We start from the raw sequence: 15523 nt of genomic DNA, 5'->3' as shown, positions 1-15523 counted from the left end.
CATGAAAATAAATTAGGACTGTTGGCAGGGCAGGAGGATTGGGGAGGAATAAGGAAGGGAATAATGGAATATGAGCCAAAGAATTCCTAACAAAAACCCCAAGATCATGCATGAGATGCCCTCTTTTAAGGTGTTGATCAGAATTTGCCCAAGGAATCTTACAGACTAATAGTCTTTAAAATATTAAAATGACTATTGCTATTGCATTTGATTGCTGCCGAGACGTAAGTTTCTATTGCTGAAGGCACCATGCACTTCAAAATGCAGGGCCCAGATGCTCCTAAGCTGGAATTCATTGAGAAGTAGCTCCCATGATACCATGCAATCTTTCAAAAATTATATATTAAAAATAATTGCATATTTCATATATATACATATGCATGAATGGACAATGATAAAAAAATTCAATAAATTTGTAACAATATAAAAATAGCCATAGGGGAGGGTTTGAAAGAATATTGAAGGAATAAATAATGTACATATATAAATTCAAAAATAAGATCATTAAAAATAAAATAAGAATAAACTTGATGTAATAATTCATATTTAATAGTATACATACTGCTATGGTTGCTTCGTTTTAACTGTCAGAAAATTTATCAAAATTAATTTTTTATAATTTTATTAACACCGAAATTATTTTCCATTTTTTATTCTATTTATTACTAAATTGTACTTATAGAAGATACTATGTGATTATATATACATATATATATATAAACAAACTTTACAAATGGCATAACTAGTTATAAGGCATCTTCTGTGAATACCTAATCATTTTAGATATTAGCTTTTTTATGTGTTAATGTTACCTAAAAATGTTTTCTATTTGTAGGGACAAAAAGAACAAACCTAAAGAAAAAATTAAGGTATTGTATAAAGAGGTGTTAATTTGTTCAATATATTTTATGAAAGACAGGAATATATTACAAAACAACAATATTTAATTGCAAAATTAGATAATGTTGATTGTAATGACACTTCCCTGGAGTCTCTGCAGTCACGAGACTGAAGCTGGAGGATTGCCATGAGATCCTGACTAACCTGAACTCATTTATAGGTTCCAGGCAAGCCTAAAATACAGAAAAAGAAGAGTCTGAAAAAGAAGGGTAAAATCTATAGAACTTTTTGTTTAAATATAGTATATTTGAATGTTTAAGAAGGTAGCTATTGTAAAATGCCTTGCAAATTGGTAATTTCAAAAGGTATGTTTTTCTCTGATTATAAAAGAGGATGAATTATCCCCTTTGTAGACAGTATTGTTTATCTTATAGGTTCTAAAGTCATCAAAAGACATACATGATCTTAATACCTTGTCTCGAATAATTGAATCGTGTTCAGCAGAAGGTGAGTTTCCAATAACATTGCATTAATATAAAGTGATTTATGTATTGTAATACATGTACACACACTGCTTGGAACTGCCTGTGCAACCCTGCTGAGTTGTCATGCTTTTCATATAAGAATGATCCTTGAACTAACCTAAAATGAAAATACTGTATTCTCTTGGCCAAATGCTATGGACATGACCAATGCCTCCTCTATGTTGACTCTGATTAGTCCCTGTGCCTTCACACTTTTGAGGTCATGTTACCATTATCTCCACATAGATCAGCAGTAAACCTAGAACCATCGTCCTTGATACCAAATCTTCTGAGACCTCTGTCACATGTCTGTGTGCTTCTATATATTTCTAAAAAAATATGAAATTTGATTTTTCCTGTCTCTCATTTAAAAATCAACTGCCACTTCTCAGTGCTAGATTATGAAACATTTCACTCTTCTATCTTCATCCCAGGCTGCTGAGTACTGACTCCAACCTTCCCAACCCCAGTATCTTTAGTTTGGTCACTTCCTGCCTGACTACTGGCAAATGAAGAGTTTTTTAAAGCCAATATGAGTGATAAATCTTTATAGTGTACAAGAGGATCATTTCACAGCACTCCCCCTTTTTTTATCTAATTAAAAAGTAAATTTTTTACCTTTAACAAAGTAAAATTTTATATAACAAAATCAGTTATCAAGTAAGAATTACAATTAGAGTATCCAATATATTTGTATTTTGCAAACTAGCAAAAACATTCTATTATCTGTATTAGTGAGTCTAAAGTTTTGAATTTAAGTTACTTTCTATTATAAATAAGGAAAACTATTATAACTATTTAGTCTCCAACTTCATCAAAGACCCCAGAAGGGTGAAAACTTACGTAACAACAGGAACATCTCACTGTCTGAAACCAAAGTTCTTCAGTAACGTTCAGTCATGCATCTTTTGCCTACAGGCCTAGTATATCAGACACAATTTCCTGTGAAGCAGTAAATTCTGAAGGGCTATTCTACCTTGGTAAAGTTTTGCAGTTCCCTCATTTTTTTCTGCTTGCCCAGTTTGTACAATAGCTGTCATCAATTAGGGTAAGGGCAGTTTCTTTCATCATATGGCTATATTTTGCCATAAAGAAAACAAACTCCACTTGTAGTTTCTTTGATGCCCATTATCTCTGAAGTAGATTGGTGCTGCCAGGCATAGAAGTGTCTCACTGTCATTAAATCCTTAAGTAGTTAAACATATTAAATGTCATATTATGTATATTGTTGAAGTGTTTTAAGACCATCTATCTAAACATATCTATGTATGACCTTAAAAACATGCCTAATATGACTATAATGTTGACTATGATAGATTACTATTAACCTGTATTTCTTAATTATATATTATATTTTTAAATGAGCTGTATAAACATAAACCTCAAACAAGAGTATGATATACATACAATATAATAAAATTATCTTTAAATTTTATCAATAAGTCAAAATCCATATTAATGCAAAATATTTAAGATTAATAGCTGTTTTTTTGATTAGATAATCTCCCCATTTATCCTATAATTTCCATACCACCACTTTTTCTTTTTAGAAAAGATCTTTGAATCTAATATCTTTTGTTCAGCTTTTTTTTCTATTTCCAATAACAACACGTAACAACCCCTTAAAGGATAACAAACATCTATAGTCAATTTTTAGGCAATGTGGATGTAGTTTTTTAGACTACTTTCTGCTTATTGGAGTCACTGGTAATCTTTTGGAGACCCTATGAAAATTTAGGAATTTATTTCAGTCCTTACTGGAGTACTCTGTGAGTCTAGATCATGTCAGCCAGCAGTCTTGAAGCTGTTCTGCATGTAGAACACAGAGGAAACTGCAACAGAGGTGCTCTCAATCATTGAATCATCTGTGTCATTCATTTCCATCAGAGATTTTTCAGGGAGTCATTCTCAATCAAACCATATTTTTTTTTAACACAGAATGAACCCACAGCCTCTCATTCCCTGTGGGAACAAAAGCAAAAACTTTTCTTTAAAGTAGCATATCTTTTGACTTAAATTTCAGGTCAAGATATTTTTAAAATATGCATGTTGGTTTAATCTAGCAGCTTTCATAATGAAATGTCTCTCAGCACACATCCAATTAAAATGTAGAGTTATAGACCTTAGTCCCAAAAGATACACCTATAGAACAATTGAGCAAGAGGGGGCAGAAATGGTTTAAGAGTCAAATAATCACGGTGTTTGCTGTGATACTCATTCTCCTAGTTATATCAGAAGCTGCACCATACAGTCTCACAACCATTACATTATAACAAACCATTCAACGAGAATTTAATTGAACTAATTTTTGAATTATGGTGACCACAGGTTCCCCTGTAGTTTACAGGAATAATGTTCCTGTAGAACATTGGTAATTCATCAGAAAGTACAGCTGATTGCGTAATGGTCTGTCTGCAGCTTGTACCTAGTTCAGGCTATAACTATCAAATCAACTATATATTTGAATTTCACTCTTCTCAGTTTCCTTGCCTAACTTACAAGATCTGCTGAACATCCTGTAAATTATGAACTTATCTAGCTCAACCAATAGGATGCTTCCTGCCACTCTGTGGGAAGCCACTATGTGAACATTGCTATAGCTTCATGTGAACATTTCAACTGCTTTCACCACAGACTCAAGAATGCTCTGGCATCCTTGTGCTCATTTCTGTGCTAAATATTTGAAGACCCTTTGCAAATATGCAGAATTCTTTCTCTGCATTTTTCTTTTCTCTGTTAGTTTAATGCTCTTGGCCAAAACTGCATTAGTTTTAAGATATGATCAGCTTCATCATCTTAGAGCAGGGAGCCTGAGCAAATGTTTGGTCTGGTATCCAGGGCTGTAGGAGAGTTGGGGAAATGCCCTGGCAATGATTTTAACCACAAACCCAGAAGTTTTGTTTTGTTTTTCATTTGTGACATGCTCATGCCATGTAGCTCCAGATGAATGAAAACTGAAGATGTTCAGTCTTATCCTCCTATGTGCTGGGTCTATAGACGAGGAGCATAATTTCTTTCTCTTTGTTTCCTGACCTGCAATGGTCCATTTTTCTCTATCATAGACAGAAATACATTGCTCAAACTTCAGTATGTTCTCTGTATTTGCATAGATGTGTCTTCCTTGCTGTGTGTCTTCTTTCTGCCTTCTTTTTTCTTTCCATATTCAACCTTCTTTCTCCCTGGGATTAGTGTTGAGTCTCAGTGCAAACTAATTCTGTTTGTTGATTTGAAAACTCGGCTTTATTGCAATGTTATCAGAAGTCATAATGGACATTTGTCTGCTCTATCTGCTAAACTTTGAGTAATATTAGAGATCTAGTTTGTTTCTTCTACAGAACATAGTATAATGAGTGCTGTTTTATCATAGAATGTGCTTACTTATTTTATTTTTATGTCTTCTTTTCCATACAGATCCTGGGAGTGCCTTAAAAAGTACACCTGCATTTGATTCATATAAAGTGTTAGGAGAACTTAAGGAAACCAATGTTCAAATACTCTCTGAAAAAACTAAACTGAAAAATGAATTATCTAAAGTAAAAAAAGAGAATTCAATGTTAGAGAAAAAACTTGTAAGAAAGAAAGAAAGAAATTGTATTCTGAGGTATAACACTATAGTCCTTTGTAGAACACTTACTCTATTTATACTGAAGATTGGCAAAAGGATTTTGGAAATTTCTTAGTTTCCTTTTGACATTTTGCAATAGAAAATTTCTGTGTTTAAAGGGCAGAAGAAATTTTTGGGAATAATAAATCCACTATATAATCATTAATATTTTTAATTTCTTTGTCTCATACATAGATAACTGAATGCTTATGCCCTTTAAAATCCCAATGTAATATGTATATGGAGCCAGCCTACCACAATTAAGCATCTGTATTAGACAAGTAGGATTTTATGAGGCATTTTGTTATGTATTACAAATTATTCTGTAAGAAACAAAATTGAGGTGAATAATTTCCACTATTTATAACTGCTTATAATGAATATGTTTTCCATGCAGAAATTTGTTGAAATACTTAGAAGCTCAAAATTATTTAAATTTTTTTTTAATTTTTTTCCTGTAAAATTATGATCATTCTTGTTAAGTGGTATCTTGGTTTTCTATTGCTCTGAAGAGATACCATGACCACAGCAACTCCTATAAAAGGAAGCATTTGACTGGGGGCTTGCTTACCATTTCAAAGTCTTAGTCCATTGTCATCATGGCTTGGAACATGGTATCAGGGAGCATGGTGTCATGCAAACAGATGCTAAAGCTATATCCAAGAACTGTACTTCCTGTTATGAGAGCAGAAAAAGAAAGTAAAACTGGGCCTGGCATAGGCTTTTGAAACTTCAAAGCCTACCCCCTGTGACACACTTCCTCCAATAAAGCCACACCAATTTGAACAAGGCTACCTCCTAAGCATTCTAATCTGCAAACAATTCTACTGCATTCAAGTATATGAACCTATGGGACCCACTCTTGTTCACATCATTACAAGTGATTATTTTAATCTGCTAACAAATTTAATATGTATTTTGGGTGATGTTTCATATCAAACCTAGGACCTTATATGTAGTAGTCATCTCTCTACTTAGTCATACTCAAGTAATGGTTAAATTAACCAATTAAATTTTATCAATTAAAGAGAAAAAACAGTAATTTAAGTCCTTTTCTTTTAAAAGCTATTGATGTGTATTATTATGATCACCATTACTTGCTATTAAAATTCCCCAAATGAATTCTTAAATTGTTCATAAAATACATAATAAATAGCAAAATAAGTAGAAAGTGTGATAAAATAGATACATGAAAAGCATGCTCATAGATATTATTAGGTTGTGTATCTTTCTTTAAAGTTTAGAAGATAGAATAAAAATGAAAACTCAGAGTATAAATTTTGGAAATGTTATAAGCCACTTATGAGAGTCAAATTTATAAAATGAACATTTTGTTTTCTGACTAGAGTAATTCTAAGATTAGCTTATTTAACCACAGATCAATCATAAAAGAGCAAGTAAAGATGAAAAGCAAAATAATTTGTGCTTATAATGAGATGGAAGAGGATCAGAGAGAGCAAGAAGAGATGACTGAGAGAAGAGAACAATATAACAGACAAGTTACAGAGACACATGAACCTGAAATGTGTCTGAAAACAAGAGATATGGGATTAAAAATTAATTTTTAAGAAAAATAATGTTGCAACTTTAGCCCACTAATATGTAAATATGCCTTGATTTAATAATATTTCACTTTTTAACTGATATGTAACCAAAAAAACCATTTCTTTGTCAGTTTTATCACTAGGCAAACTTAATTAGTATATACATAGAAAACCTTGGCAAATCTACCATGCTGATATCTTTGTTTCTGGCTTCCCAGACCTGAAATAACCACACACAAACTATATTATTAAAGTCGTTGCTTGGTCTATTAGCTCTAAATCTTACTGGGTAGCTCTTACATCTTAATTTAATCTATTTTATTATCTGTGTATCTCCACATGGCTGTGGCTTACCGGATAAAGTTCCATACAGCATCTGACGTTTACCTGTGGCAGGACTACATGACTTCTCCCAAGTCTGCCTTTTTTCTCCCACCATTCAGTTTAGTTTTCCCTGCCTACCTCTATTCTGTCCTTCCAGGCACAAGACAGATTCTTGATTAACCAGTGCTATTCAAAACATACAGAGGGGAACCCCACCTTTCCTTCTCTGTCTAAATAAAACTGAAGGTTTTAACATTAACATAGTAAAATTACATATAACAAAACAGGTATCAAGCAAGAATGACAACTACAATATTTACATCTACTTTATCTTTTTTCATAACTAAGGAAAACTATAATTATATCTATTCACCTCCATCAAAGGCTCCAAAAGGATAGAATATTACCTAAGTTAACAGAAAGCGCATTGTAAGCAACTTCCAAAACTCTAGAATCGACAGAGACATCTTGCTACCTAGACAGTCACCCAAAGTTCTTCTGTATCATTGCTAGCCTCTATCTTCAGCTTATTGACCTATAGTATCAGGCATACTTTTTCTTGAAGCAGGAAATTTCATACACACTTCTGCCTATACTGGCAGTTTGTCAGTCACTTTCTTCTATGTCCTTCAGAAAGTCTAGCAGACTTTCATGAGCCAGGAACCCCGATGAATTATTTCACATTTGTGCAAGTTCAGCAGTCATTTTTCTGTGGGTCCTGCATATTCAGTTTATACAGCATAGTATCAAGCAGTCCAGGCAAGAGCAGTTTCTTGCCCAAATGGCTAACCAATGCCAGAAGAAGCCTCTTTAGTGTCTATCATCCTCTTGAAGTAGATTGATTGTGCCAGGAGCAGATGTGTCTCATTGTCATGAAAGATCTAAGTTTTTAAGACATTTTAAATGCAATATTCTGTAGTCTTTGAAAGGTTTGAAGAATATCTAACTGAAGTGTATCTCTATATATCTAGACATGACTACAAGCTAGACTATTATAGACGTTTTTCTATTAACCTATATTTCTTAATTATACATTACAATATTAAATGGCCTGTGCAAATCAATAACTTAATCAAGAACAGACATATACATATAAAAACTTATCCAAAATTTGTATCAATAAACCAAGATCCATACCAATGTAAAGTATTTATCTTTATAGCATATTCTCCTTTAAATGTAAACAAACATTTATAAACAATATTTAGGAATTTGGGCATAGTTCTTTTCAAACTGGTTCCTGCTATTTGTTGGGCAAGGTAATTTTTAGGAGTTTACACAGAAATTTTTTGAGGTGGTGGATAAACTACAGTATTTTCCAGATACAACACAGCTTATGCATATATGAACTTATAGAGACTGTAACAGCAGGCACAAGACAGCTCAGGTTCAAGCCAGAAAAAAAAAAACGACATTTAGGAGATGGAATCACAAATTCTCACCACAATCAAAAAGATTTTAATCATTGACACATAGTTGGGAAGAGAAATCATTTCTCTCCAGTAGAATGTCACTGAGTATATCAAACAGTCTACATGCCCAGCAAGAGTTGCCAACACAAAATGGACTTCATGGGTGTGTGTGGGTCTGTGTGTGTGTGTGTATGTGTGTTCACTTTCTCTTTTAGTTTGGTATTTTTTTATCTCGTTGATTTTATTTTCCTTTATCTGTTTTGAGTTCCATTTTCTGTTGTCTGCAGTTTTTCTTGTGTTCTTTTCTTTGAGTAAATGAGGAAAAGATGATGGTATATATATATATATGGTAGAGTAGGATGTAATATGGGACGATTTGGGGACGAGGAAAGAACATTGTTGAAATACATTGTATAAAAGAGATTATACAAAATGATAAAAATAAAACTGATATGACAGAATAAGAGTGCAAATAAAAACTAGTAAATAATTAAGATAGTCACATATTTTTCTCATGTAAAGAGTCAAGAGAAACTTGTTTTGTAGTGTGATTGCAATGCTTTCCTATCAGTGGCTTTAGCTTCCTCTGAAGGTCATTCCATCTACATACAAGTTAATAAATGACATAATATGCAGGTTTTTTAGGGGAAGCATTATTTTGGATAGCTGATACCTAGATCCCTATGTTGTGATACATGTACTATAAAATAAATGGATGAAGTTACCATCGGCTAGTGAAAGTTGCATGCAGAGCTGGACAGGTATCCTTTTTACCTATTCCAATGCTATTAAGAATGAATCAGTTTGCTTAGATAGAGGAATTCTGTCTCTGTGTCACACACACAAAAAAAAATTAAAAACGTGTGTATTGCATGAAAATCTTCTCAGTACTGAAGAGCTGTAGATATTGCTATCATTTGCATTTTACTAATTAATAAAACCTGAGACATGGGACTTTAACTTGTTTCAGAACAAACATCTTGAAGTAATTGGAGCTGGGATTAAAGCTCACACATTCACATTCAGGCATCAGTGTTTAATCTGTCTCAACACCTTGCTCGCACCTTTCAATAAAATGTCTAATAATAACAAAAATTCTCATGTTAGGCACTAGGAAGACAGCACAAAATGCTTACAAGCAGGCAGAAAGACTTGTGTTCATTCCCCTGAACCCATTAAAAATAGACATGATGGTGCCTGCTGTGATCACACCTCTGGAGAGGCAAGAGTGGATGATTCTTGAAAGTTTATTACCAACCTACCTAATCTACTTTTTCAGTTCCATACTTGATATAAAGAAAATAAAAGACAACAGCCCCCAAAAAACACTTCAGATTGTCTTCAGTTACAACTGTGATCTTGCCACCGCACACAACCCATGCATTACACAATATTATGACAATGTTTACCATTGCTGATATAGCTTTGGTCATATGTATGTATGTATGTATGTATATATATTTACATATACACATATTTATATATACACAAATTTTTTAAGTTAAAATGACTGTGTAGCCCTTGTAAATCAAAATCACAAAGGTCACAAGTGTCTTTCCCCTTTCATTTTTATCAGCTTCAATATTTGATTAAAGATGAAATAGAAACATAAGGAACTGAAGTCCTTTAGCAGCATTAGTTCATTTTTATGAACAGTGAGGCCATATTACTTCCTGCTCTGTGGGTCAGGAGAATCCTGTTGCAACAACTAAATTAAACCTGTAGTGGTAGCATCAAAGCAGCCATAAAGAATGAGTATAAAAGGGTCTTCCCTTATTTTTATAAAAAGCCTTATCACATAAATAGATGATAGCTCAGTTTATATCAAAGTATTTGATGGCTCAATTTATATCAAAGTATTAACAAAATTATTTTTTATCTTTCATTCAGTTACAAAAAGAGAAAGAATATGTACAGAGGATGGAAGATCACCTAGACATGTAAACTTTAAATCAGCATATATTTATATAGAAAATAAATACTATGAAACTTATATAACTTACAGTTAATACGAAAACACTGTAAAACTGTTAAATATTTTTTCAAAATTCACAACGCAGAGTTTGGGAAGTAACTCAATAGTATATCATGGCTCTGCATGCATGTGGAATATTAGTTCCCAAATAGTACCAACCAAAAAAGTACACAATTTTCATGTACCTACATCCTGTTTATTCTTTTATAAAAAGCCCAAAAATGGTACAATTTGTTCATCGTGGACATTTGATATATTTCTTTTATAAAGTCGCTGTTTCATATGAGTATATAAATGTTATGTGTTGGTTTGTGTGTATAAGAGTGAGTGTGTGAGCATTTAGAAAAGGGACTGAGAGAAGGAATAGAGAGTTCTAATGAGAAGTGAGAAGGAATTATCACAGGATTAGTTGGGATATTTGAGTCAAGAAAACAAGAGTAGGAAGGAGAAAGAAGAATTCAGAAAGAGGGAAGTGGGGGGGGGAGAAGATGGTTTTTTAACGGCAAAAAAGAATAAAGTACAATAATAGACTTCTGTGAAAATCATTCAATGAAACATGATATTGTTTGACATGTATGACATCTAAAACTTCAAAAGTAAAAATAATGTGGCATTTAAAATTGGTATGTGAAAAAATTATTTTAAAATATAGTTGAATATCTTTTAGGTTAGAACTAGAAAATACCTCAATAATGGCTACAGTGAAGAACCAAAAGGAGGAAATAGAACATCTGCAGAGACATCTGCAAGACCCACACCCAGGCCTGGAACCTAGTCCCAGTTTGGTATGTCCATTTCATGTTAATCCCTTTCTGTCAATGAAAAGAAATACTTTAAGAAACATATGAAGCATCTCATTAAAAATACTTTAATGTTAAATAATTTTGTGCATACAGAGTGTTGTAATCCGCCTTCTAATACCTGCACTTTAATTCTTTTCTCATTACTTTTACACTTTCACTACTTTTTTATGTGCCCATTTTGAATTGTTTTTAATGTGGTGTTTAAGCTCACTGATGCTAGTATGTACATGGCTATGGCACCATCTACTGGAGTATGGCTAGACTCTGAGGTTAACGTCCATGGAGAAGGCAACTCCATCTTTGACAAGTCATCAATTGCTCTTTGAATCAACTAACTCCATGGGAAGCAACGGTTCAGGATGAATAGCATAGCTTGGGAGTAGAGTGTGTTCCTAGCAAGGTGCCAATGTGTGAGATTAGTTCCCAATACCATATAAATGAGTAGTTTTTAACAATTCAGATTTAAATACTGTTTACACTGGTCATAAATATTTTAAACAGAAACGTATTTTTCACACATTTAAAAAATTGTCGTCTGAATCATTTTCTCAACCTTGAAAGACTAAAATGTCAAAAGGCAGAGAGTCAAATGTACCAGCATTATTTTGAGTCATATTTTCTCTAAATATAAATTTCAATTTGTGGTAGGCACCGACAGCTGCTCGGGAAAATAAGGACATTAGTCAGAAGCACACTTCAGGAATAACTGAGATGGAAAACACAATGAAGAGTGTACAGTCTGAAGTCTCCAGTCTTAACACTTCCCAAGAGTCAAGCAAAAGAGAACTAGACAAGTACAAGCAATACTATCTGGAAGAACTAAGAAATAAGAATTTATTATCATATGAACTAAACAGGTGAGTAAAAGAAAATGTCACAGAAGATGCAATCAGCTAATTCAGTCATTGATAAATCATATTTTAGTAAAGTTGGATATGGAGACCAATGGAATTAAAAAGCTACCTGGCAATACGTGTTTGGAACGTTAGATCACAAGGTGGTCTCTGATAAAATGTTGTTTTAGGCATATTTTATTACCATCCCTCTTTTAGTCATACTGAGTATTTTCTTCTTTAAAATACTCATATAGTTAATCTAACCACAGAGATTTTCAGCCACATATTTCTAAAAGTTTGTAGTTAGATTCAGCCTTGTGGGTATAAAGTTGCTCATCAACATATACAAAGAAGACACATGCACAGAATGATGTTAGCAGATTGTGCTACTTCCTGCCTGACCTGGATCTGGAAATCAGACAAGGACAGCTGAAGAATAAATTAGAACAGTACATGGACACATGGACATAAATATGGGGTCAGACGAGGTATATGTACTCTGATAAACGTTTACCTACTACTGCCATGGTGCTGTACTTTGGTGTATTAACCTTGTACAGCACCAGGGTCAAAGGGTGTGTTGTCTACTCCCTTAGGCAAGCCATCTAAAGCTGCAACATCTAGGAAGGAAGAAACTTCCTTTGCCAGTGTTTGCACCACATTTAACTCTTTCCAGTTCACAAAGCTTTGCCAATCCTCTGAGTCCCATCTTGGGAAGGTTTTACCTGTCACATTACTGAGACACTGGAAACATAGACCTTGACATAGATGTTCCCATGTCAACAGTACACATTCACTCAGCACTTCACTCCCTCAGTCCTTCTTCCCTCCTCTTTCCACAAGGTTGTACATGTGTGTGTGTGTGTGTGTGTGTGTAACAGTAATAATCAAAGGAAGTCATTAAATATAGTAGGAGTGAATTGTGGATATGGTATAGGTTGGAGGGAGATAAGATAAATAGGAAGAGACGTAATAAATTTGTAGTTTAATTGGGAGGGTGTTTCTCAAGATAGGGTATCACTATGTATCTCTGACTGTTTTAGAACTCACTATGTAGACCAGATTGCTCTCGATCAGCCTGCCTTTACTTCCCATGTGTGCCGAACAATTATGCTTTAACTTTTTTTTCTTATTGGCTTTTTTTAATTTATTTACTTCTTTATTAATTAATTAAAGATTTCTGTCTCTTCCCCACCGCCGCCTCCCCTTTCCCTCCACCTCCCCCAATCAAGTCCCCCTCCCTCGTCAGCCCAAAGAGCAATCAGGGTTCCCTGCCCTGTGGGAAGTCCAAGGAACACCCACCTCCATCCAGGTCTAGTAAGGAGAGCATCCAAACTGCCTAGGCTCCCACAAAACCAATAGGTAATTTTTAAAAAAATTGTAATTAAAAAAAATGTTTGGCTGTTTTGGGATGAGTACAACTGAAAGTCCCGAGGAAAGTGCTGTTAGTTCTAGTGAAATCTGGAAAATTAACTTTTCCCCATGTTAACTTTTGTCTTATGTGTAAAACTTCAAATGTTTTGTTCCTTGTACTTAGAATAGAGAAGAACACAATAGTAAAAGAGGTTAATACAAATCACAATGTTATCAAAGATAATTTTTTTGTCAGTAAGAGAACATGTGTACAAGCCAAGAAGAAACCAGTCCAATATCTGATTCCTGAGTACTTTTGAAATGGCCAAATAGACTCAAAGTTCCATTTGTTTTTCTGTTTGTTCATCATCACTCAGCCAGTTGCTTGTTTCTCTTATTGGTTAATGGGTGTCGTAGCTTTTGTCAGCTTGACATAAGCCTAAACATGGCACACACCTTGGAAAAGGAAATCTAATTTGAGACATTGCTCCTGTCAGATTTGGCCTGTGGTACCAATGTGTAATATTTTCTATACAAAGCCTGACAGCAAATGCTTGAGAGAATGTCATTTTGGATGCTTCCTCTAACTCCCTAACTCTCCTTCCTAGCAGCAATGTTCATTGCTTTTTATAGCTTTGTTTTATTAATTGTATATATTTTGAGAATATAATGTGATGTTTTACTAAATTTAAATATAGCTAATATGGGAGTAAATAATGAATGTTAATATACTCATTATATCACATAATTATATTTAGAATTAAAGTATTTCTAATCTGACCTCAATATTTATTATTCCTCTTAGCACCAGCTTACCAGCTATGTAGTTGTATTTTGCTGCAATCTTGTATATAATTGTTTTTCATTTTATATGAAATTTTTCCCCAAACATGCATGTGTGTGTGTGTGTGTGTGTGTGTGTGTGTGTGTGTATGTGTGTGCATCCATATGAAGGTAAGACTTACTTTGGATGTCTTCTTCAGTTAATCTCTTTCCTTCTTACATATTGGACATGGTTTCTCACTCAAGCTGAGAGCTCACTAATTTGCTAGCCGACTACCTGCCTCTGAAGCACTGGGGTTGCAGATAGGCCCATACACCCACATGGAACATTCACAGTTTGGGGGATTTGTACTCTGGGCTTATGCTGCCATGATGGTGTTGCAATCTCTTTACCTGTGGAGTCATTTACTTAGACACATAGTGTATGTCTTCTTTCAGAATAATTCTAAACATATAATTGTATTCAGTAGGTATGATTTGACATAGTTTTCAATATTAAGATTCTGTCCAAACAAAACTTATTATTGTGGCAGAATTTTTCTTGAAAATAATTTTGGAATTTTCCAGGGAAAATTATTACTACTCCATATTTATCTCTTTGGGATCCATAGGATTAACGACACCCAAGAAGAGTTCCATACAGAACATCACATGAAATTTGAGCAAAACATTTCTGTATCACATTCACTGAATACAAGGCTGATTAATAAATCCTCTTGTGTGGAGAAACCTCACCAATTGGAAACGGAAGATTGGCAAAATTTGATGGAGCCGTCCTCAAGCTCAGGATCTACTCACGCCTACATGGCATGCTCCACATGGATGGTTTGTTTGAGAATCATTTTACTTTAAGTTTCTTATCAGTGATATAGTTCTTGTTTTCAAATTGATACACAATTAAGTTATTTACTTGATTTACATATGCAAGGTTAAGATCCTAATAATATGTAAAACCAATTTGAGTGCTTTGAAGAAAAGTAATTGATTTTGGGTTCTTTCCTTTTACCATCAAGTTTATAATTTAGCCCAAGACCCACCTATCCACATCCCTCATAATCTCATGAGTCCTAATATTTCAGGAAAGATGAGTGAGTCTCTAGAATTTTAAAATTATATTCTATCTTTTAATAGTCTGGAAATGATATGAGAGAACTAAGCGAAGAACTCAGTGACTTAAAGCAACCCGTGGAACTTAGTTTGGAGGTGCAGAAAAAACAAAAGAGTGATGTAGGAGAACTAGCTGGGTAAGTTCCTAATCCTTCAGATAATTTTGGTGATTTGACTCTAATTCGTGTAATGCTTAAATAGAAATTCAATTTACACTTAGTTTTTAGCATTTAAATAACAGTAGTTTAAGATTTACTAAAGAAACTCATACAGAAAGTATTATTTTTTAAATATTTTTTATTGAAAAAAAAATATCCGCCTCCTCCCCGCCTCCCATTTCCCTCCCCGTCTCCCTTTTCCCCCTCCTCCCTCTCCTCACCCCCTCCCCCCCTCCTCTCTCCCTCCCTCTCCAGTCTGA

Source organism: Alexandromys fortis, unplaced genomic scaffold (assembly GCF_014885135.2).
Source record: "Alexandromys fortis isolate MF-2015 unplaced genomic scaffold, M_Fortis_MF-2015_v1.1 scaffold_229, whole genome shotgun sequence".
Lineage (NCBI taxonomy): Eukaryota > Metazoa > Chordata > Mammalia > Rodentia > Cricetidae > Alexandromys > Alexandromys fortis.
The sequence above is the reverse complement of the archived record's forward strand: the minus strand, read 5'-3'. Positions refer to the sequence as shown.